The sequence below is a fragment of the Ursus arctos genome, unplaced genomic scaffold, assembly GCF_023065955.2.
Source record: "Ursus arctos isolate Adak ecotype North America unplaced genomic scaffold, UrsArc2.0 scaffold_9, whole genome shotgun sequence".
NCBI classification, from domain to species: Eukaryota; Metazoa; Chordata; class Mammalia; order Carnivora; family Ursidae; genus Ursus; species Ursus arctos.
Genome location: NW_026623111.1, coordinates 67,816,483 through 67,841,273, shown reverse-complemented (window position 1 = coordinate 67,841,273; position 24,791 = coordinate 67,816,483). Strand labels below are relative to the sequence as shown.

Genomic DNA, 24,791 nt, shown 5'->3' with positions numbered 1-24,791 from the left:
TCATCTCTGAGCAGGAGTCACCTCTGACAGATGGGTGTTTGTATAGTTCTTAAAAGTTTCTAATAGAGATTGGTATCTATTCTAATCATAACAAATACTTTAACCTTTTTGTTATGGAACTAATACATTTCATTGTAATATATATGTGAATAATGTTTTATAACCTAAGGGTGTTTACCACTCCTATCTAACATTTTTTCCTTTGTCATGTTCCTTTTTATCATCCCATACTATCTCCTAATACCTTCAAACGGTGCGGTCAGCTTAGTAAATAATGTTGACAGTGAAAGTTTGATAATTTTATTTTCCTGCTTTTGGAGCTGAAGGATGTAATTTTGCAAAAATTTTCTGTAGAAGATGATGTAGTTTTGCTTCAGAGAGTAGTCCATTCCATTTATATGAATATTCTTAAGGCAATGTGCTAGGTGATGGGCCGTATCAATAACAAAGGTTCCAGCGCCTAGCAGAAACAAACAAGTAAATAAATAATTCCAATGCATACTTCTATTGATTAATTTCTGGAAAAGATGGCAGCTTATTTAAAAACACTTAAATCAGGGGCGCCTGGGTGGCACAGCGGTTAAGTGTCTGCCTTCGGCTCAGGGCGTGATCCCGGCGTTACGGGATTGAGCCCCACATCAGGCTCTTCCGCTATGAGGCTGCTTCTTCCTCTCCCACTCCCCCTGCTTGTGTTCCCTCTCTCGCTGGCTGTCTCTATCTCTGTCGAATAAATAAATAAAATCTTTAAAAAAAATAAATAAATAAAAACACTTAAGTCAAACTTAATTTTTTTAAGAGATTTTATTTATTTCACAGAGAGAGAGTACAAGCAAGGAGAGTGGCAGGCAGAGGGAGAAGCAGGCTCCCTGCCAAGCAGGAAGCCTCATGCAGGACTCAATCCCAGGACCCTGGGATCGTGACCTGAGCTGAAGGCAGCCGCTTAACCGAGTCACCCAGGTGCCCCCAAATTAATATTTTTAAAGATTTTATTTATTTATTTGACAGAAACAGAGAGCACAAGCAGGGGGAGCAAGAGAGGGAGAAGCAGGCTCCCCAATGAGCAGGGAGCCCATGGTGGCACTCAATTCCAGGACCTGGGATCATGACCTGAGCCAAAGGCAGACAACCGACTGACTGAGCCACCCAGGCAACCCTTAATTTTTTCATAATAAAAAGCGGGATGGTTATTCTAGTGAAGTTTTGTGTTTGTTTGTTTGTTTGTTTGTTTCAAAAAGTTGCCTGAGGCACCTGGCTGACTCAGTGAGAAGAGTATGTGACTCTTGATCTTGGGATCCTGAGTTTGGGCCCCATGTTGGTGTAGAGATTACTACCGAGGGGCGGAGGGAGAGGGAGAGAGAGAATCTTAAGCAGACTCCACGCCCAACATAGACCCACTGCAGGGCTGGATCTTATGACCCTGAGATCATGACCTGAGCTGAAATCAAGAATCAGATGCTTAATTGACTAAGCCATTCAGGCACCCCCCTTTTCCCTCTTTAAAGAGTACTTTTAAAACTGCCTCTTCATGCGAGGACTCCTGGGATGCTACTTGACAATTTTCAGCCATGTTTTTACTTAAAATTTAAAGATAAACCAGTGAATCCCCTGAGACTCACAGAAATTCGTAGGCTGTATTCTCAGAGCACCCTAATGGTACAAAGGGGCAGGAACATGATGTTAAATGGAGACCGGCAGGAAATGTGCCTGCATCACGGCACAGACGGCTGTTTGCTTGGCCAGCCTGAAGCGCTCCTCAACTCTGTAGTCAGCAGGACCCGCAGTTTAAATTACGTTACTTCAAAATTACTACATGTATATTTCAAAGGGATAATTTCTTTAAAGTGTAAATAAATCCCAACCAAATTGAAAGCTGAGTATACACTTGTAAAAGAAAACAATCAACCCAGAGTTGGGAGGTGTGTAGATGAGGAGAAGATGAGGTGTGTAATGAGGAGGGAGGTGGAAGGCTTAGACTAAACCAGGTAAGGGAAAGTGGTGGAAGAGCCAGCTCCCCCAAAAAGAACACAAAGAGGGGTAGTAGGATCTTGGGGCAAAGATTACGAGGGGCAGTGATAAGATAGAAGACAGGAAAGGTCAACAGGAAGCTGCTGGTAAAGTACCCACCATGCCAACCTAGAGTTTTCCTTTCATCCTAAGATTCAATCAGGCTGCATTTCATTTTATTTTATTTTATTTTATTTTATTTTATTTTATTTTATTTTATTTCATTTCATTTCATTTCATTTCATTTCATTTTTTTTAAAAGATTTTATTTATTTATCTGACAGCACAAGGAGGGGGAGAGGCAGGCATAGGGAGAGGAGGAGCAGACTCCCTGCCCAAGCAAGGAGCCCCACAGCAGGACCCTGTGACCATGACCTAAGCCGAAGGCAGTTGGTTAATCGGCTGAGCCACCCAGGCGCCCCCAGGCTGCATTTTAGACAAACTACTGTGGCTACCTTATGAAAATGAATACGAGACTGGAAGGCTGTCGTCAAAATCCCCGAGGCCACATAAGAAGTGTGCTGAGAGCTCAGCATAGATTGTAGGCAGATACAGAAATTCCTAGCTTTACATCTCAACCTGGGAGGCAGATATGCAAATGTAAACCTGCTACCTTTTGCTCTAAAAAGAACTAAAAAAAAAAAAAAAAAAAAAAAGATGCAATATTACTGTAAATAAAATAACTGTCTTTATTTCATCATGAATATTTAGCAGAAAATATGGTTCCACGTAACCTGATATCACTCTTTCTAACCAGTGCAATATGAGTTTCATATTGTGTGTGAGTTTTTACTCATTGCTGCTACATACTACTTCCCAATCCCAGTGGGGATTATGAATGTTTTTTCGTCATGTGGAATATTGTTAAACTGATTTAATATTTATAATAGTAATTTGAAAAATCCCAATGAATCTGGAGCAAAAGAATATGAGTACAGCATCCATATTTTTCTCTAAGAAGTTAATGCAGGGATTTAACCGAATTTCTACAATTTATCAGATATTTCACACACAAAATGTTATCTAATTCTCTTGAAAACATGTGTATATATCTAATTTATGTATAAATTGGAATAAGCTCAGAGAGATCATCCCGATCATGATTATACAGCCAATAAAGAGAGTCAGTACTTGAACCCGGTTCTTCTGTAGCTCAAGGTCATGTTCTCACCATGCAGATGTTAAATCCGCATCAGCAGGCCCGAGAGAGTTGGCTATGGGTTTTTATTCTGACAGTTACATCTGGAGGGTTAAATAGGACGAGGATAAGAAAAATCTGATTAATTATGGGAAAATCAAATAGCTGGGAAGTGGAAAAGGGAAAGACATGAATCAGAGCCAGAATACAAGAGTCAAGTTATGGTGCCCCCATGGGAGAAGGATTGGTGGTAAGAGTACCCGAAACCTGGGGCACCTGGGTGGCTCAGTCGTTAAGTGTCTGCCTTTGGCTCAGGTCATGAACCCAGAGTCCTGGGATCAAACCTCATATCCAGCTCCCTGCTCAGCGGGAAACCTGCTTCTCCCTCTCCCACTTCCCCTGCTTGTGTTCCTCTCTCACTGTTTCTCTCTCTCTGTCAAATAAATAAAATCTTAAAAAAAAAAAAAAGAGTACCTTACAAAGTATGGCACAACTTCAAGAATTCAATACTCAATACTATGATTCACCTGGACCCATACCTTTCTTCTAAGTTTTTTCTAGACTTTCACCTTCATTTGTTCGCAGGAAATTTCCACGTGGTGATTGTGCCATAAGCAAAACAAACTCAGCATGTGAAGCATGAAATACATATTATTTCATTCTGTCCACCTATTCTTCCATAACCCACCCAACTCAAATCCTCCTATTTGGTGTTCAACTTTTTATAATGGTACCATTATGGACCCAGGATTCACATTCAAAAGTCCATTATCTACCAAGTCATATTTAACTTTCCATTTAAATATCTTCCTCCCCTACAAGTTCCCTTTCCTTTCTTGTTGTAGTTCTTCATTCTTTCATTGAGTAGCTACTAAGTGTCAGGTACTAATTTTGTTCAATTCTGGGATATAATGACAAGTAAGAAACTTGTCTTGTCCTTGGACAGCTCACATCTAGAAGGAGAGTATGGAAGGCAGAACTCTAAATGGCCCCCAAGATTCCCAGTCCTGGGGTGTATTTGCTATTTAATTTTTCTCTCCTTGAATGTAGGTCAGCCCAACCTAATCAGGTGAGCTCTTTTTTAAAAGAGGATCTATGGGCTCAAGGAGGAGGAGAGCAGAGATTTTTGAAGCTATAGCAGAAGCTCTCCTATTGACCTTGAAGGAGCAAATTACTGTATTGTAGAGAGGGCCGTATAACAAGGACCGGAAAGTGTCTTTGGGAACTGAGAGTGGTCTTTGGCCACCAGCTGGCAATAAAACAGGAACCTTAGTCATACAACTGCAAGGAAATGAATTCTGCCAAGGGAACTTGGAAAGGCATCTTTCCTTGGTCAAGCCTGCAGAGGAGGATACAGTGGGCCAACACCTTGATTTCAGCCTGGTAGGATCCTGTGCAGAGGGCCCAGGTAAAGCATGCTGGCCTTCTTAGTTATAGAAACTGTGAGGTCAAAAATGTGCGTTGCTGGGGCGCCTGGGTGGCACAGCGGTTAAGTGTCTGCCTTCGGCTCAGGGCGTGATCCCGGCGTTATAGGATCGAGCCCCACATCAGGCTTTTCCACTATGAGCCTGCTTCTTCCTCTCCCACTCCCCCTGCTTGTGTTCCCTCTCTCGCTGGCTGTCTCTATCTCTGTTGAATAAATAAATAAAATCTTAAAAAAAAAATGTGCGTTGTTTTCAATTGCTAGGTTTGTGGTAATTTGTTACGCAGCAGAAAACTAAAAGAGATAAACTCATTGTCATACAGTCTGCCTGGTGCTATGAAAGAAGTATGCATAGAATGCTATCAGAGCATAGATCGGGGCATCTAACAAACCCTGATGGACTCAGGGATGACATCCTACCAGAGGCAGAACCTAGGATAATAACAAAGAGAAAGAGAGAGTTGGGGGCAATGTGAGTCATCAGGAAAGGGCACAATGCTGTGTGGGCAAAGGGAGCTAAATACGTACAAGTCCCAAAGTGATGGAGTTCACGGTGAATGTTAGAAACTAGAAATACTTCAGTATGTTCGAAATCAGGAGGAGGTTGGTAAAAGATGAGGATAGAGATGTAAGAAAGGGTAAGAAAACCCCCCAGCCCTTGACCATTTACTGATTGTATACTATGTGGTGGCCCAGTGTGTAGACTGAACCGAGCTGCTCACAGTAGCGTCCGGTGATATAGCCATGTGTGCTGTGGAGTTGCCCATTTGCCTCACATCCAGTCCACTCTGCTGTGAATCACAAGGGGTTGATTCTTGCAAATCACCTTTCTTAGGTTTCTTCGCTGGGAAACTGACTTCTGTCTAGGTTTGGCCAATAGATGTCATGGGAGGAGATTGTAGGGCAGGGAGAGAGGAGACTCCAGAGTGTGTCTCTTTGCTCTCTGCTTTGGGCATGGCTCTGAGCTGGTGGCTGCACCTCCTCTCTAGGTTTAGCTCCCACAGATCCCGATCAGCGGCTCTGCCTCCTGGGTTCTGCTAACACAGTCTTCCCTTAGTCCCAGCCTTGGAAGTGGCCATCACTTCCTGCAGTTGCTTAATCCCCTGTTTGGTCTTTCAACTCTTCAGTCTGTAAGACTGTATTCCCTTATTAAATTCTATTAAATTACCTGGCATGAGTGTTATTTTCCTAATTGGATCCACACTGAATCACCATATTTTACAGACAAAGAGACTGAAATGCAGAAAGACTGAGCAACTTGCTTATCCCACAGTTAGGCTACTGTGGGGCTGGGATGTAGACCAAGTACAGTGACTCCGTCAAGCTGCATTGTGTCTCTGAGCTTACAGCACCACACTGAGTGAGCTCCTTTGTATTTCGCTATTCTAGTAGCTTCTGAACTGTTCTCCATCCCTCTTCTGTCTTCACTCTCTAGTGTGTTCTCCACAATGCTGCCAGATGAGTCCTCCTAAAGCATCTTTGGTCATGTGACATATCTGGCAATTGCAAAGAAAACTAAGCACCAACTCCCTATTCTAGACCCCAGACTTCCCAAAAGAGTTCTTCATCAGCCTTTCCAGCTTCACTTTTGTTAAATATTTTGCTCTGCTGGAAATCTATTCTTTTCACTTTTACGTCTTTGCTTATACTGTTTCTTTTCTTTTCTTTTTAACAAATTTATTTATTCTTTTAAGTAGGCTCCATGCCCAGCAATAGAGCCCAGTGTGGGACTTGAATTCATGACCCTGAGATCAAGACCTGAGCTGAAATCAAGAGTTGGATGCTTAACCAACTGAGCCACCTGGGTACTTCTTTGCTTATACTGTTTCTGTTCCCTTTAGCTAGAATGCTCTCTTTTCATCTTTTGAAATAATCTCTCTCTCAGTTCTACATATTGATAAAATATTTGTCCTTCAAAGCTTATTTATTCATTCATTCAACAAACCTGGGCAAGGTACATTCTAGGCCCTCAGGATAAAAAGAAGAAAATTGTTCCTATCATGTAGAGTAGGGATTGGCAAACTTTTTCTGTAAAGGGCCAGATGGCAAGTATTTAAAATATTTAAACTTTGTTTGTCACATGGTCTCTGTTGCAACTACTCAAGATCATACATAAGTGAATGAACATAACTATTTCAATAAAACTTTATTTACAAAGACCGATGACAAGCTGGATTTAGCCCATAGGCTGTAGCTTGCTGATCTCTCCTTTAGAAACTCATATCAAACAAATGGAAAAGCTAGCAGGAAATGATAATGAATAAAGCATAGGAAAGAGATATGGAGAATAGAAGTAATAGTGTCAGCATCTTTGTAAGAGGAGTCTCAAAAGACAAAATTTAAAAGAATAAAGAAGAACAGGATATAGTTGAATAATAAATTTCTCATAACTAATGAAGAATGATTTCAGATCGGGAAGTTCAGAGAAGACATAAGGAAAAATCAGACCTAGACAAGTTATAGTGAGAGCATACTAGAGATAAAGAAAAGGTCTGAAACTTTCTAGAAAGAGAAAATATATAATCTGCGAAGGAATAGGAATCATACTGATGTTAGACTTCTCAACAGCATACTGGCTGCAGGAAGACAAAGAAGTAGTATATGTTATACTGAAAAAAAAAAAAACAACCTTGAGCCTAGAATATTGTATTCAACCAGATTGTCTTTCAAATATAAAGGCATAGGAAAAGTGATATTCAGTCTCAAGTATACTAGTTCTCAGAAAATTTGCCACAGAAAGACTCACATTGAAAACATTCTTGAGGAAGTACAAAAATGAGAAGAAAAATAAAAAATCCTGATGTGTTTTAAGAGATATCAGAAGTAACTGTATCATATATTTAGGTAAAGCTTGTTATAGCCTTAAAAAAGAAAAAGCAACTAGAACCAAAGAAAAGAGAAAATATATCTATTACAATGCAGAACTAAAATCCTAGATATTACTAATATAATGGATGGATGCTTTGGGAGGATATGAAAGGGACAGGAGAGCATGCTAATAATATTCATTCGAGTAATAATAAGGATGTGACCAGTTTAAGAAATGAATAGGAAGAAAATAAGTAAGGTTATGTTTGTATCAGTCTAGAAACAGACCACGCCCATAATTCATCAGGGCATATTTAATGTAACAGTTATGAACTAATAAAAGGTGGTGAACTATTAAGAGAGGTAAAAGATAACTCTACAGAACAGCAAAAGTAAGTCACATCACTACCTCTATGCTTGGGAGAATATCCACCCACCCACTTGGAACAGACCCCACCCCCAAAACGAAGCTGAGGTTCAGAAGTCCTTGGAGAGGATAAGGCTGCAGCCTGCTTGATGACGGACAAGGTCAGTGAGTGCTGCAACAGCCCAGAGCTGGGGCGCAGCCTGCAGGCCAGGAACTGGCAACTGGAAGCGGTCCATTTAGGGTGGTGGTGGAATGGGCCTCTGCGTCTTCATAGGAGACATCGCAGAACAGGAAGATGTAGGCAGGGAAGCCACCCCTCTGCTACAGCTTGCAGTGTCCCTCCAGTGCCCTCTGCTGTAAGGCCCAACACTGCACCAGCTGGCAAAGGAGAGGAGTTCACGGGGCCCAGCTCCAGGTGGCTTTGGAGCTGACAAGCAACAAACTGTAACAGTCCTCTCCAATTTTTTTGCCCCACTCAGTGTTATTTTGTCATTATTCATCCATGTTCTATGTGTATAGTTATTGAATATACTGCCTTGAGCACATTTCCTAATTATCTTTCTCTTTCGTTGTGTTTTTTGGGGGGTTATTTACTATTTTGTGGGGGGTAGAAAACTAATAATAATGCAAATGACTTAGCCCATAGAAATGGAAATTAATTGTGTTAGTGGATTACAATTGATTATTTCCTGGCGATTAGACCATTTTGTATCTTTTTGTAAATCCATTTTTTTAGCATTCCTTGCATCCCATATATGTGTGGTGGTTGTTTGAATTCTCCTTTGATCTAGTTGTAACATCTTACTGGGTTCCTCATTAATTAATGAGGTAAATGAAACCTGACACATACTTATTTTATATTTGTGTGAAAGTTACGATCTTCACTTTCTTTCTTTCTGTTTTCTTTTTTTGAAAGGTTTTATTATTTTTTTATTTGACAGAGAGAGAGCACTAGCAAGCACACAAGCAGGGGGAACATCAGAGAGAGAGGGAGAAGCAGGCTCTCTGCCAAGCAGAGAGCCTGATGCGAGGCTCCATCCCAGGACGCCGGGATCATGACCTGAGCCGAAGGCAGACGCCCAACCAACTGAGCCACCTAGGCACCCCTTTTTCTTTCTTTCTTTTTTTAAAAAAGATTTTATTTATTTATTTATTTCTCAGAGAGAGATAGAGACTGAGCACAAGCAGGGGGAGCGGCAGGCAGAGGGAGAAGCAGGCTCCCTGCTGAGCAGGGAGCCTGATGCAGGACTTGATCCCAGAACCCCGGGATCATGATCTAAGCCGAAGGCAGACGCTTAGCTGACTGAGCCATCCAGGTGTCCCATGATCTTAACTTTCAAAAAAATATATCTTGAATAAATCAGTCCTAGAGTAGTCAAATTCATAGAGATAGAAAGTAGAATGGTGGTTGCCAAGGCCTGGTGGGAGGACATGGGGAGCTATTTTTTCATTGGTACAGAGAATCAGCTTGAGAAGATGAAAAGGTTCTGGAGAAAGATAGTAGATGGTTGCACAACAATATGTATGTAGTTAATACCACTGAACTGTACAATTAAAAATGGCTAAAACAGTAAATTTCATTATGAATATTTTACCACAATTTAAAAAATAAAAAATTAAAAAATTATACTTTAGGGGCCCCTAGCTGGCTCAGTCACTGGAGCATGCAACTGGATCTCAGGTTATGAGTTTAAGTTCCATATTGGGTATAGAGATTACTTAAAAATAAAAAAAATCTTTAAAAAAATTATACTTTGGGGCGCCTGGGTGGCTCAGTCGTTAAGCGTCTGCCTTCGGCTCAGGGCGTGATCCCGGTGTTATGGGATCGAGCCCCACATCAGGCTCTTCCGCTGGGAGCCTGCTTCTTCCTCTCCCACTCCCCCTGCTTGTGTTCCCTCTCTCGCTGGCTGTCTCTCTCTCTGTCAAATGGATAAATAAAATCTTTAAAAAAAATTATACTTTAACACTGGCTAGTTTAATTGTTTCTCAAATTCAGTCACAATTTTACTAAATACTCTATACCTAAAGACTAAGGACTAAATTGTAAAGTTAACCTCCAAAAGCTTGTATATGAAATAATGGAAGAAAGAAAATGGTTAATATTTACAAATAAATGCACACACACAACAAATGAGATAATATGCAAAACTACTGCAGTCCTTGTTTTTGTAACTAATCACGGGGCCATAGTTGATATTTATATCCCATTCTTCCAATACTTATTCTGTATTTCCTTTGCTCTCACCTAGGAGCTCAGCTGGTCAGTTTCTTAGTGGAGTGACCTAAATCTTCATTCTTGAAGCATCTCAGTCCTCAATATTCCTGCCTCTTTTTGTTTTTTGTTTTAATTTTGTTTTATTTAAATTCAATTAATTGACATATAGTGTATTATTAGTTTCAGAGGTAGAATTCAGTGATTCATGGGGCGCCTGGGTGGCGCGGTTGTTAAGCGTCTACCTTCGGCTCAGGGCGTGATCCTGGCGTTATGGGATCGAGCCCCACATCAGGCTTCATCGGTTGGACCCTGCTTCTTCCTCTCCCACTCCCCCTGCTTGTGTTCCCTCTCTCGCTGGCTGTCTCTGTCTGTCAAATAAATAAATAAATAAATGAATAAAATCTTAAAAAAAAAAAAAAGAATTCAGTGATTCATCAGTTGCGTATAACACCTGGTGCTCATTACATCACGTGCCCTCCTTAATGCCCATCACCCAGTTACCCCATCTCACCACCCACATCCCCCCCAGCAACTTCAGTTTGTTTCCTATAATGAAGAGTCTCTTATGGTCTGTCTCCCTTTCTGATTTTGTCTTATTTTATTTTTCCCTCCCTTCCCCTGTGGTCCTCTGTTTTGTTTCTTAAATTCCACATATGAGTGAAATCATATAATAATTGTCTTTCTCTGATTGACTTATTTCCCTTAACATAATACCCTCTAGTTCCATCCATGTCGTTGCAAATAGCAAGATTTCATCCCCTTTTGATGGCTAATAGTCCATTGTATATATATACCACATTTTCTTTAGCTATTCCCCTATCGATGGACATCTGGGCTCTTTGCATAGTTTGGCTATTGTGGACATTGCTGCTGTAAACATTGGGGTGCAGGTGCCCCTTCGGATCACTACGTTTGCATCCTTGGGGTAAATACCTAGTAGTGCCATTGCTGGGTCGTAGAGTAGCTCTATTTCCAACTTTTTGAGGAACCTCCATACTGTTTTCCCTGCCCCTTTTCGAATATGGTTTTCTGTTAACATTTACTATTGGGCATGCAAGTACTAAGATATGCCCCCAGGAAATGCCCTGGGTTGCAGATATAGTCCTATTTGTACTTGTGGGTTAGCAGCAACCTAAGTTCCCTCTTGGTAATCGGGATCAGTCACTCCAGCAGTAGAGAGATGTTTTTTACTGCCCACTGGTTTGTGCCATAAGAAGCCCAAGATGGCCAGGTGGCAGCCTCATCTTCCAATGTAGCACAGGTGTCGTTGTGTCCCCTGGTGGAAGCATTCCGCCCTTTGGAACAAAGACCTTTAAAGCAGCAAATCTGAGTTGTCTAGATGGGAAGCAAAAATTTTGTCAGTAGCTTATGTGATATAATGGTGAGAGGAGCCACTCCCACTTATATGCCTTAATTCCTGAATCCACGGACTCTGGCTGTGGAGGAGACAACAGCATATAATGACCTCTGATTCGAAGTATATATACTGCATTTTGCAAGTCTGAACCCTGTCTTTGAAGATGTTGTCTCACATCTGGCACCATAACTGAGTTTTCAGTAAGCAATTACACCTTTAAGTTAAAGCAGCTACCTATAGATCATGGAGTATGTGGTGAGACTGGTTAATTCTATAGGCTTAAATTCACTGCAGCATTTCTATTGGTATGAAATGAGTGGTGCTGTTGGAATATTGCGATGGTGAATAAGGCATTCTGTGAGTCTATTGATGGAGGTCCTGGCAGAATTATGGGTAGAGAAGGCGTCTATACTGAGAATATGTGTCTATTATTGTGAAGAGGGTTTTCTGCTCCTCTCAACAATGGAAGAGTTCCAGTGTAATCAACCTGCTACCAGGCGGCTGGGCAAAGGTGCCTTATCGGGGGGCCAGTGCTGATCTCTGCTGTCGGTAGATAAGGCACTCAGCAATAGCATTAGCCAGGTCAGTCTTGGTAATGAGAAGTCCATGTAGTGGAGTCTATGTCTAGCTTCCATCCCTCCATAGTCATTTTGTTCATGGGCTCATTGAATAAATGCTGGGTGTCTGGGGAAAGAGGTTGTCTGTCTTCCACAGAGCATGCCATTTTGTCCACTTGATTACTAAGAGCCTCCTCTGTAGCGAACATCCTTTGGTGGTCATTCACATAGACAAAAATAGCTTTGCACTCTCTGTCCTTTCCGAGAAGACCGCCAACATTCCTCTTCTCCATACTTTGTCATCCATCCTTCAATCTGATTCCTTCCTTAACCATCCAACCAAACTGTTAGCAACCACACACGAATCAGTGTAGGTACGTCATTGTCTTCTCACATCAGACGAGGCAGATACATTAGTTTCCTCATTTCTAAGCCACAACTCAGGTGGCTTAGAACAACCAAAAGTATTATCTCATAGTTCTGGAGGCTAGAAGTCTGACATTTAAGTGTCAGTAGGGCCATGATCTCTCTGAAGGCCCTAAGGGGGATTATTCCCTCCTCTTCCTAGCTTCTGATGGTTGCTGGCAATCCTTGGTGTTCCTCGACCTACAGTTGTGTCATTCCGATCTCTGCCTCTGTGGTCATATGGCATTTCCTGCATATTCATGTCCAAATTTCCCTCCGGTTACTGAGCACCAGCTACTGGGTTAGGGCCCACCTTAGTCCAAGATGACCTTATCTTAACTTGATTATGTTTGCAAAGATGCTATGTCCGAATAAGGTCACATTCACAGGTTCTGGGTGGACATGTACTTGGGGGGAGGACACTATTCAATTCAGTACAGTAGACAATCCTACTGAGGTTATTTCCCTTCCCCGCTGTCCATTAGGGTGCTTTCTGGGTGGCGTTTTCTTTAAGTATATTAAAATTTAATTACAAAAGGATATATGCAATTTCACATATTTGAAAATTAAGTTACATATTACCGAATAATCTTTATGTTTAAAAGGAAAGTACAAAGTAAATTAGTACTTAGAAATAAATGATAATGAAAATACTACATGTAAACACTTTTGGATCACAGCAAAAGCAGTTCTTAGAGAAAAAAAATATAATTTACATATATTTATTAAGAAACAAGAGTTTGGTTTTTTTGGGTTTTTTTTTTAGACTTTTAAAATTTATTTGAGAGACAGAGAACCTGGGAGTGGCAGAGGGAGAAGAAGAATCTCAAGCAGACTCCATAATGAGTGTGGAGCCCAATGCAGGGCTCGATCTCACAACCCTGAGACCATGACCTGAGCCAAAACCAAGAGTGAAATGCTTAACTGACTGTGCCACCCAGGTGCCCCAAGAAATAAGACAGCTTTAAAACAAAGCAGCTAAGTATTTCATTATGATATTTGAAAAACAGTAATATCCAAAGAAATAAGAAGGAAGCAAATAATAAAAATAAATAAAATAAAGAAATAAAAGTGGTAATATTTTATTTTTATTTTTTAATTTTTTAAAAAAGATTTTATTTATTTGTTTCAGAGAGAGAGAGAGAGCACAAGTAGGGGAGACAGGCTGAGGGAGAGGGAGAAGCAGACTCCCTGCTAATCAGGGAGCCTGATGCAAGATTTGATCACAGGACCCTGAGATCAGGACCTGAGCCAAAGGCAGACGCTTAACTGACTGAGCCACCCAGATGCCCCAGTAATATTTTTTTAAAGATAGAAAACAGTAATGAAATATTAAATGAGTTGCAAATCTCTGGCAATATTGAAAGAGAGAGAGAGAGAATGCAAATAAATAACAATATAGAAAGGGGGAGAGAATTAACCATAGTCTCAACAGAAATTAAAACTTAATAAAATAGTTTATGAATAAGCATATGTAAATACATTTTATTTTATTTTAATTTTAAGATTTTATTTATTTATTTGAGAGAGAGAGAGTGAGAGAGCATGAATGGGGGGAGGAGTAGAAGGAGAGGGAAAAGCAGACTCCCTACTGAGCAGGGAAGCTGATGCTGGGCTCAATCCCAGGACCCTGGGATCATGACCTGAGCTGAAGGTAGACGCGCAACTGACTGAACCACCCAGGCACCCCGTAAATACATTTTAAAACCTAAATGAAGTGGACAAAACCCAAGAAACACAAACTGCAAAAATAATCCAAGAAGAAAGAGAACTTGAAAAGATCAATAAGGATTAATCAAAACAACAAAACTTCAAGTCCTACATAGTTATACAGATAATTTCTACCCAAGTTTTTTTTTTAAGTGTATTTATACATTTTTAAAAGTTTATTTATTTAAGTAATCTTTACACCCAGTGTGGGGCTTGAACTCATGACCCTGAGATCAAGAGTCACATGCTCCCCTGAATGAGCCAGCCAGGCACTCCAATTTCCACCCAAGTTTTAAGATATAATTAATGTGCAGTATAAACTCAACAGTGAACAGGAAAACAAACAGCAAAATCTAAAATGTAGTCCTTTGAGATCAGGAAAAAAGAAAACAGTGTCCACTACTACTGGTGAAATTTAGTGTAGAATTAGTGGTTTTGGCCAATGGTATTAGGAAAGAAAAAAAAAGCTGAAGGGATATCAGAGGAAAGATAAAACTCTGATATTTTTCCAGATAATATAATCGTCAATGGAGAATAACCACCAGACTCAAATCATGAACTTATCAGAACTAATATGAGAGTTGAACAATATTTCAGATACCAGCACAACATACACAAATTAGTTTCCTTTCTCCACATTAGCAATAATAAACTAGAAAATATAATTTAAGAAAAGATACCATTTAACTTAGCAGCAATACATTTATGGAGAAAAATGTCAAACGGCAATAAAGGACTTAGAGGATGATCTGAACGAGTGAAAAGACATTCCATGCATTTGGGTTGGATAACATTATAAAAGATATTAACTTTCCCAAATTAGTCTATAAATTCAATGCAAATTCAATCAAAATTTTAGTTGAAAATTTTAAGAAACTTGATAAACTCACTCATAGAAAAGAGCAAAACCCTGGAAATAAAGAAGTTGACCTTGGAAAAGTAGAATAAAAATAGATCTTGTTTTTTTTTTTTTTTAAGATTTTATTTATTTATTTGACAGAGATAGAGACAGACAGCGAGAGAGGGAACACAAGCAGGGGGAGTGGGAGAGGAAGAAGCAGGCTCATAGCAGAGGAGCCTGATGTGGGGCTCGATCCCACAACGCCGGGATCACGCCCTGAGCCGAAGGCAGACACTTAACCGCTGTGCCACCCAGGCACCCCAAAAATAGATCTTGTTTTATCAGCTATTAGGGCATATCACAAAAAAACAGTAATAAATGCTGGATGTTTTTGACAGAAATAAATCAGAAATGAGATTGCCATATGGAGACAATAAAACTGGATCCCTTCCTAATATTATGTACAAAGGGACACTAAAGATTATCTAAGAGCATAGGTATGAAAGATAAACAAATATATTAATAGAAGAAAATGTAGAATTTTTTTTTGAGCAAGGAACTTGGAAGGTGAGAGCTAATCATAGATGGCGGCTGTGGGGATGGAAGGGTCACATGAAGACATTTAGGAGGTTACCATTGACAGACTCCTGCCTGACTCTGCCTTATACTGCTACCTCAAAGTTTGGAGGTGGGTATAAATTATAAATGTATACACATATACACTGCTTTATATTACACGTTATGCGTGGTAGTTTTGTGGCACAGTGGTATAGAGGGAATAGAGTTTGGTGTCAGAAGACCTGAGTTTAAGTCATGGATCTGTCGTTGACTAAGTGTGACCATGAGCCTTAGTTTTCTTAGCTCCATAAAGTGGATGGTCAAAAAAAGACAAAACTTGGGCGCCTGGGTAGCGCAGTGGTTAAGCGTCTGCCTTCGGCTCAGGGTGTGATCCCGGAGTTCCAGGATCGAGTCCCACATCGGGCTCCTCCACTGGGAGCCTCCTTCTTCCTTTCCCACTCCTCTGCTGTGTTCCCTCTCTCGCTGGCTGTCTCTCTGTCACATAAAAAAAAAACAAAAAAAAAAAAAACAAAAAAAAACTTAAAAAAAAAAGACAAAACTTGTCGTGTACTAAACATAGAGCTCAACCTACCAATACCCTGTTTTTCCAGTTGGACATCCTCCTTCCTATTATAGTTGATCTTTGGTGTATGTCTTTATCTGGGAATATTCTTTCTCTCACACGTTATAGATAGATCAATTTAAACATGACTTAACAAAATAACAAAACAAGAGGAGAGGAAATTATTAGCTCTTGAGATTTAAAATCCATGAGTGGATCTAACTCATAACATGGCTGAATTCAGATGCTCAAAATATGTTTCAGGAAGCTGTGCCACTTTGTCTCCCAGCTCTGTTGGTCATGGGTTAGGTGTGTCCTGTCTGTTGTTCCCAGGAGTTTCAGGCTTATATTTTCAGAGTTCCAAGGTGGAAAGAGCATCTTTTGCTGTAAACTCTCCCAAAAGCTCTGTGATATATGCTGTTTGGGTTAACTTGATTCCCTCTTTCATCCTTGAGCCAATCACTGTAGCCGAGCTGGTGGTACTTACGTTGATCAGCTTAAGCCAATGTCATATGATCATTCCTAGAATCTGGGGTGGGGTCAGGAGCACCCAAACTATGAGTACTAGGAGGAGGGTGGGGGTAGTTTCCCCAGGAAACACAGGGCTCTATGATAAAAAAGGACAGGAGGAGGGGGAAGTATATGGGAAAGAAAAATAATTATTGTATCTTTTCCCTTTCCTTTGTCTTTATTGTTCATTATGACAAGAAAGCATATATGAAAATGTTGCCGGAACCAAAGACCTGGTGATCAGCCCTTGGGGAGGACCTTGATTTAAATTCAAGGATAGCTGGGTATATGAGAGACAGGATTGTGCAGGAAGAATAACTTAGAAATTGGTAAAGCCCCTTCCTCACCTCCTCATCATACAGAGAGCTTTTTTTTTTTTTTTTTTTAAGATTTGTTTCTTTATTTGAGAGAGAATGAGAATGAAAGAGTGAGAGAGAATGGGGGAAGGGGCAGAGGGAGGAAATATCCAAGCAGACTCCTGCTGAGCTTAGAGCCTGAGCGGGGCTCTATTTCACAACACATGAAATCAAGACCTGAGCCGAAACCGAGAGTTGGACACTTAACCAACTAAGCCACCAAGGTGCCCCGAACTTCTTTTTTTAATGACTTTATTCAGGTATAGTTCATACCATACAATTCACCCATTTACAATGCACAATTCAACAGTTTTTTGTAATGCACAGAGTTGTGTGACCATCATCACCATCAATTTTAGAACATTTCAGCATCCCCAGGAGAAACATTGTATCCTTTAGCTATCATTCCCACTCCCCTTAATTCCCCCATCCCCACCAGCCTTAGCCAAACACTAACTACTTTTTGTCTCTATAGATTTTCCTATTCCGGACATTCAATATAAATGGGATAATATAATATGTGATCTTTTGTGACTGCCATCTTTCACTTAGCATAATGTGTTCAAGGTTCATCTATGTTGCTGCATGTATTAGTACTTCATTTCTTTTTTATGGTTGAATAATATTCCATTGTGTAGTTATACCACATTTTGTCTATCCCATTTATTAGTTGATGCATTTTTGGTTTGTTTCCAGTTTTGGGTTTGTTTTTGGGTGGAAATACGTTTTCATTTCCCTTGGGTATATATTTAAGGGTAGAATTGCTGGATCAAATGGTAACACTGTTTAACTTTTTGAGGAACTTCCAGATTGTTTTCCTAAGTGTCTATATCACTTTACATTCACAACAAGAGTGTAGGAAAGTTGCAATTTCTCCACACCCTAGCCTGATCTTTTCATTATCTGTCTTTAAAAAATTATAGTCATACTAATAGATGTTAGGTAGTATCTCATGGTTTTGATTTATATTTCCCTAATGGTTAATGATGTTGAGCATCTTTTAAAGTTCTTGTTGGCCATTTGTATATCTTCATTGGAAGAAGGTCTATTCAAATGTGTGTATATATATGTATTTCCCCCCCCCCCCATTCTGTGGGTTGTCTTTCCACTTTCTTGACAGTGTCCTTTGAAGCACAAATTTAAAAATTTTGAAATTCAATTTATCCAATATTGCCTTTTGCCACTTGATTTTTAACATGCCGCCCTTGCAAAAAAAATTTTATTGAGTATAGTTGATTTTAGGTGTACAACTTATTTTTAATTTTTATTTATTTACTTGCCACTCTTGCTGCTTTTAAACCTGATACTTTATACAAAAGCTTATCTCTATTTCTTTTTACACATAAGATCTCACAAGTACTTTAGGTGAGTCCTAAGAATGTTTTTAAAAAAGTGACTCACAAGCATGGGACATCAGAGCCTGAATAAGGTGAGAAGGATATCCACTCAGGATGTGAAGGGTCAGAACTCACAGAAGCTAGGAGGACATCCATGTATGGGGTGGTTTCAGAACTGGGGTGTTGGAGCCCAGGAAAGGAAGGCATCCACACATGAGAGCACCCTGCTGTGGGGAGTCAGAACCTGAATGGGCAATGAAAGGGGTTCATGCCGGGCGGGGGGAGGGCAGGGGCAGTTCAGTGCATTTAAGAGTGAGAAGGCTTCCACACTGAGGGTGGACTAGCCTGGAATAGAGTATTGGAATACAAGCGAGATGAGGAAGGTATGTGCATGGGGGAGAGGATGGTGGAGGTGATGGGAGATTGATTATATTCAGGAATATTGATCAAATATTAAGGATAATAAGGATCAGGTTTCTCACTATTGGAGAAGGGATTAAAAGCACAGAAAGGAAGAAAACTGGAATGAAATTTGTGGTGGATCAGGATTGGCAGTATTGGTATAAACTCATGGTTTTTAATGTATAGAGATCAATACACAAATGTAGATATAAATACATGTACATGCATTTACATATATGTATTCACAGATAATGTCCATCCATGCCTAACACATATGTCCACACATGTATTGATTAGATACGTCTCCTGAAAGAACCTGGGAGTAGTGGCATCTCCATAGCAATGAGCAAAACCAGTCCCCAGATATTGGACTCTAAATATCATTTTGAGAGCAGGCAAAGCAGCTTACATAAGGATAAAGGCAGGCATTGACTATTGGGAAACTGTCCATTGCAGGAAGGTAGAGTGGAGCTATTCACAGTGGGAGCTCAGGGACCTTTAGTGGTTTGGGGACCAAGAATGAGTTGGATCGCAGCTTTGGATTTATCAGGTAAATGATGTATTGACAACAGGTTCTTTAAAATTTCCAAGCCTCGGCTCTTCATTTTAAATAGGACAGTATAAGGATAGAAAGGGAAAAAGTAAGTCAAATGCCTGATATGTTGTGAGCACTCAGTATTCTTAATGAGAACACCAGGAAGGCATGATGCAGCAGTGAAAATAAATCACGGAAATAAACAAAATCAAAAAGACTCTGAAAACTTTCAGAATCTTCATCTAAGCTCAGGAGGCCAGGAACTTGGTAGAGTTCCAGGGGCTTTTCAGTCCCACATACCAGCTATGAAATTAATATGCAATGCTTTCATGTTAATTAAGCCTATTAATATAAAATTTGTGGTAGGAGATCTGATCTGTGTGTTGGATCGTCCCAAGAGTGGGGTGTCAGATTGGGTGGGATAAGAGGAATTATTCCAATTTGACTTTATTCCATAGAACTAATGAGCGAGGGAAATTCCTATGAAAATGGGCTGCCCCTGCAATCTCACTACTGCTCAAAAACAGAGTTTTCTCAGTTTCCTCCCTCCCTCAACAGTGCTTACATCCAATAAGTCACCAAGCCTTTCTCCTCAGTTTCCCCACAGTTGTTTTCCTTCTCTTCACCTCCACTCTGGTTCTAGCCTTCCTTTCTTTCTTTTTTTTTTTTTTTTAAAGATTTTATTTATTTATTTGACAGAGACAGAGACAGCCAGCGAGGGAGGGAACACAAGCAGGGGGAGTGGAAGAGGAAGAAGCAGGCTCATAGCGGAGGAGCCTGATGTGGGGCTCGATCCCATAACGCCGGGATCACGCCCTGAGCCGAAGGCAGAGGCCCAACCGCTGTGCCACCCAGGCGCCCCTCTAGCCTTCCTTTCTGACTTGGATATTTTGTGCAAAACTTTCTAACTGGTTTCCTGCCCCTAGTTATTATGTTTCCAAAGCATTCGCTAACCTGCCATGTAGTGATTTCCATTTTCTCAAGGATTAATCTGATTGTATCATGTCCACACCGAAACTCCTCAAATCCTATTTATTCCATGATAAATTTTGCCCTCCTTCGATAGCATTCAAGGACCTCCTGCCATGTAAGAGGTACAATCAAAAGAGGCCATGTACTCCCTGTCCTTTGGGACCATATTTCGCATTTCTTTAAAAAAAATTTATTTATTTGAGAGAGAGAGAGAGAGAATGTGGGCGTTGGGGTGGGGGAGGAGCAGAGGAGGAGGGAGAGGGAGGGGAAAAAAATCTCAAGCACACTCCTGGCTGAGTGGGGAGCCCAATGCAGAGCTTGATCTCATGACCTTGAGATCATGACCTGAGAGGAAACCAAGAGTCGGACACTTAACCAACTGAGCCACCCAGAAGGCCCCATATTTCACATTTCTTTTTTTTTTTTTAACGATTTTATTTATTTATTTGACAGAGAGAGACAGCGAGAGAGGGAACACAAGCAGGGGGGACCTAGGGGGGTGAAACAGGCTCCCCACTGAGCAGGGAGCCCGAACTAGGGCTCGATCCCAGGATGCTGGAATCATGACCTGAGCCGCAGGCAGATGCTTAACGACTAAGCCACCCAGGCGTCCCTAATTTCACATTTCTACCTAATCTTTTTACCTAGGCCTGCCTTCCTTTTCCTTTCGCAATGATTGTTTCTTTTTATATCTTGTCATTAAAATGTTTTAAATCACAGTTTAAAATGCCCACGGCATAACAGAGTTTAAAAGATTGTGATATGAGGCTCAGTCTCCTGCCTATCACACTTCCTTTTCCTTGGAGACTACAACTTTCATTCTTGTTGGTTATTTTCATATCTTCCTCCATATCTCTAAATAAAATGCTTATGTTGCTACTCGATTAAAAAATTTTTCAAACAAATAGAGGTCCAGGAGAAGACAGCTTCACAGGTGAATTCTACCAAACATTTGAAGATTATTTATTTATTCATGGGAGACAGAGAGAGAGAGAGAAGTAGAGGCAGACAGGGAAGCAGGCTCCCCGCGGCACAGGGACTTAATCCCAGGACCCTGGGATCCAAACCTGAGCGGACGGCAGATACTTAACCGACTGAGCCACCCAGGCACCCAAAACATTGTAGGTTTTAAACTCTATCAAACATCTAAAGAACAGTTAATATCTATTCTTCTCAAACTATTCCAAAAAAATAGAAAGGAAAGAAAACTTTCAAATTTATTATATGAGGCAGCATTACACTGATACCAGAAGCAGATAAAGATATCACAAAAAATGGAACTACAATCCAGTATCTCTGATGAGCACAGGTGTAAAAACCCTCAACAAAATACGAGCAAACCGAATCCAACAATATATTAAAAAAATCATTTGCCACGATCAAGTGGAATTTATTTCGGGGATGCAAGAGTGCTTCGATATTTGCAAATCAATGTGATACATCACATCAAATAAGAGAAAGGATAAAAACCATACAATCATTTCAACAGATGAAGAAAAAGTATTTGACAAAGTACAACATCCAGGTATTCATGATAAAAGCCCTCAACAGGGGCACCTGGGTGGCTCAGTCCACTAAGGGTCTGCCTTCGGCTCCAGTCATGATCCCAAGGTCCTGGGATCGAGCCCCACATTGGGCTCCCTGCTCAGTGGAGAGCCTGCTTCTTCCTCTGCCCCGCCCCTACTCACCCCTGTGTTTCTTCTCTTGCTCTTGCTCTATCTCAAAAAAATAAATAAAATCTTTAAAAAAAAAAAAAAAAGCCCTCAACAAAATAGGTTTAGAGAGAACATATCTCAACATACTAAAGGCCTTATATGAAAAGCCACAGCTAACATCATACTCAATGAGGAAAAACTGAGAGCTTTTCCTCTAAGGTCAGGAGGAAGACAAGGATGTCTATGCTTACCACTTTCCTTCAGCATTGAACTGGAAGTCCTAGCCTCAGCAATCAGACAACAAAAAGAAATAAAAGGCATCCAAATCAGTAAGGAAGAAGTAAAACTTTCACTTTGCTCATGACATGATACTATATATAGAAAACCTTAAAGACTCCACCTAAAAAACCTGCTAGAACTGATACTTGAATTCAGTAAAATCGCAGGATACAAATCAATACACAAAAACCTGTTGCATTTCTATATACCAATAATGAAGCGGCAGAAAGAGAAATGAAGAAAATCCCATTTACAATGGCACCAAAGATAATAAAATACCTAGGAATTAATTTAACCAAAGAGGTAAAAGACCTGTACTCTGAAAACTATAAAATACTGATGAAAGAAATTGAAGACAACACAAAGAAATATACATTTTATGATCATGGATTGCAAGAACAAATTTGTTAAAATGTTTATACTACTCAAAGCAATCTACAGATGTAATGCAATCCCTATCAAAATACCATCAGCATTTTTTCATGGAACTGGAACAAACGGTCCTAAAATTTGTATGGAACCACAGAAGATCCCGAATGGCCAAAGCAATCTTGAAAAAGAAAACAAGACTGGAGGTACTGCAATTCCAGACTTCAAGTTATATTACAAAGCTGTAGTAATCAAAACATTACATGGTACTGGCACCAAAATAGACACGTAGATTAATAGAACAGAATAGAAAACCCAGAAATAAACCCACAATTATATGGCCAATTAATCTTCAACAAAGCAGGAAAGAATATCCAAAGGGAAAAAGACAGTCTCTTCAGCAAATGGTATTGGGAAAACTAGACACGCAAGAGAATGAAACTGGACCACTTTCTCACCCCATACACAAAAATAAACTCAAAATGGGTTAAAGACCTAAATATGAGACCTGAAACCATAAAAATCCTAGTAGAGAGCACAGGCAGTAATGTCTTTGACACTGGCCATTGCAAGAGTTTTCTAGATATGTCTCCTGAGGCAAGAGAAATAAAAGCAAAAATAAATAATTGGGACTAGATCAAAATGAAAAGTTTCTGGGGTGCCGGGGTGGCTCAGTTGGCTAAGTGTCCAACTCTTGGTTTTGGATCAGGTCCTGATTACATGGGTTGTGAGACTGAACCCCATGTTGGGCCCTGTACTCAGTAGCAGTCTGCTTGGATATTCTCTCCCTCTGCCCCATCCCCAACTCATGCTCTTCCTCTCTCTCTCTCTCCCTGCCTCTTTCAAATAAATAAACAAAATCTTAAAAAAAAAAAGGTTTTGCACAGCAAAAGAAACAATCAACAAAACTAAAAGACAACCTACTAAATGGGAGAAGATATTTTCAAGTGATATATGCAATAAAGGTTTAGTATCCAAAATATAAAAATAACTTACACAACTCAACACCCAAAAGGCAAATAATCCAATTAAAAAATGAGCAGAAGATATGAACATTTTTCAAAGAAGAGATACAGATGGCCAACATAAAAAGATGTTCAACATCACTTATCATCAGAGAAATGCAAATCAAAACTACAATGAGATATCACCTCACTCCTCTCAGAATGGCTAAAATAAAAAACACAAGAAACAAAAAGTGTTGGTGAGGATGTGGAGAAAATGAACCCTTGTGCACTGTTGGTGGGAATGCAAACTGGTGCAGCCATGTGAGAAACAGTATGGAGTTTCCTCAAAAAATTAAAAATGGAAATACCATGTGATTCAGTAATTGTACTACTGGATATTTACCCCCAAAATACAAAAACACTAATTCAAAGGGATACATGCACCCCTATGTTTATAGCAGCATTATTTACAATAGCCAAATTATGGAAGCAGCTCATGTCTATTGATAGATGAATGGAAGAAGAAGAGGTATATATATATATGAATATAACACTGTATGTTAGCTTATATATATATGTTATATATACACACACACACACAGACACACACACACATACAATGGAATAAATATCATTGAGTCATAAAAAATAATGAAATCTTGCCATTTACAACAACATGGATGGAGCTAGAGACTATAAAGCTAAGCGAAGTAAGTCCGTCAGAGAGGATAAATACCATGATTTCTTCATATGTGGAATTTAAGAAACAAAACAAACAAGTGAAAGGAAAAAAAGAGGGAGAAACAAACCAAGAAACGGACTCTTTTTTTTTTTTTAAATTTGACACAGAGAGAGACAGCCAGCGAGAGAGGGAACACAAGCAGGGGGAGTGGGAGAGGAAGAAGCAGGCTCCCAGCGGAAGAGCCTGATGTGGAGCTCGATCCCAGAACACTGGGATCATGCCCTGAGCCGAAGGCAGAGGCTTAACAACCGCGCCACCCAGGCGCCCCCAGACTTTTTTTTTTTTTTTAAGATTTTATTTATTTATTTGAGAGAGAGAGAGAGAGAACACAAGCAGGGGGAGCAACAGAGGCAGAGGGAGAAGCAGACTCCATGCTGAGCAGGGAGCCTGATGTAGGACTTGATCCGAGGACCCTGGGATCATGACCTGAGCTGAAGGCAGAAACTTAACCGACTGAGCCACCCAGGCGCCACAAGAAACAGACTCTTAACTAAAGAGAACTGATGGTTGCCAGTAGGGAGGTCGGTGGGGTGATGGGGGAAATAGGTGAAGAGGATTAAGAGTATACTTATAATAATGAGCACTGTGTAATGTATAAAATTGTTGAATTACAGTATTATATACCTGGAATGAATATAACACTGTCTGTTAGCTATACTGGAAATAAAGTAAAAAACTTAATAAAAAATTTAGTTATCTATGGACTTTGTACTACTGAAAGTTTCACTCTTCTTTCACACAC

The 24,791-nt window shown here is 40.1% G+C and overlaps 1 long non-coding RNA gene across 2 annotated transcripts in view; it reads right to left on the bottom strand.

Moving 5' to 3' along the window:
- Positions 1–289: 289 nt before the first annotated feature.
- LOC113263178 (uncharacterized) overlaps positions 290–24,791 on the bottom strand; it is a 41,443-nt gene continuing 16,941 nt past the window's right edge. Inside the window, exon 4 of one of the 2 annotated variants that reach the window (XR_006410713.3) lies at positions 290–460. This is a non-coding gene — a long non-coding RNA (uncharacterized LOC113263178). The remainder of the gene's footprint in view (positions 461–24,791) is intronic. The other variant, XR_003319082.4, reaches the window with a different exon arrangement.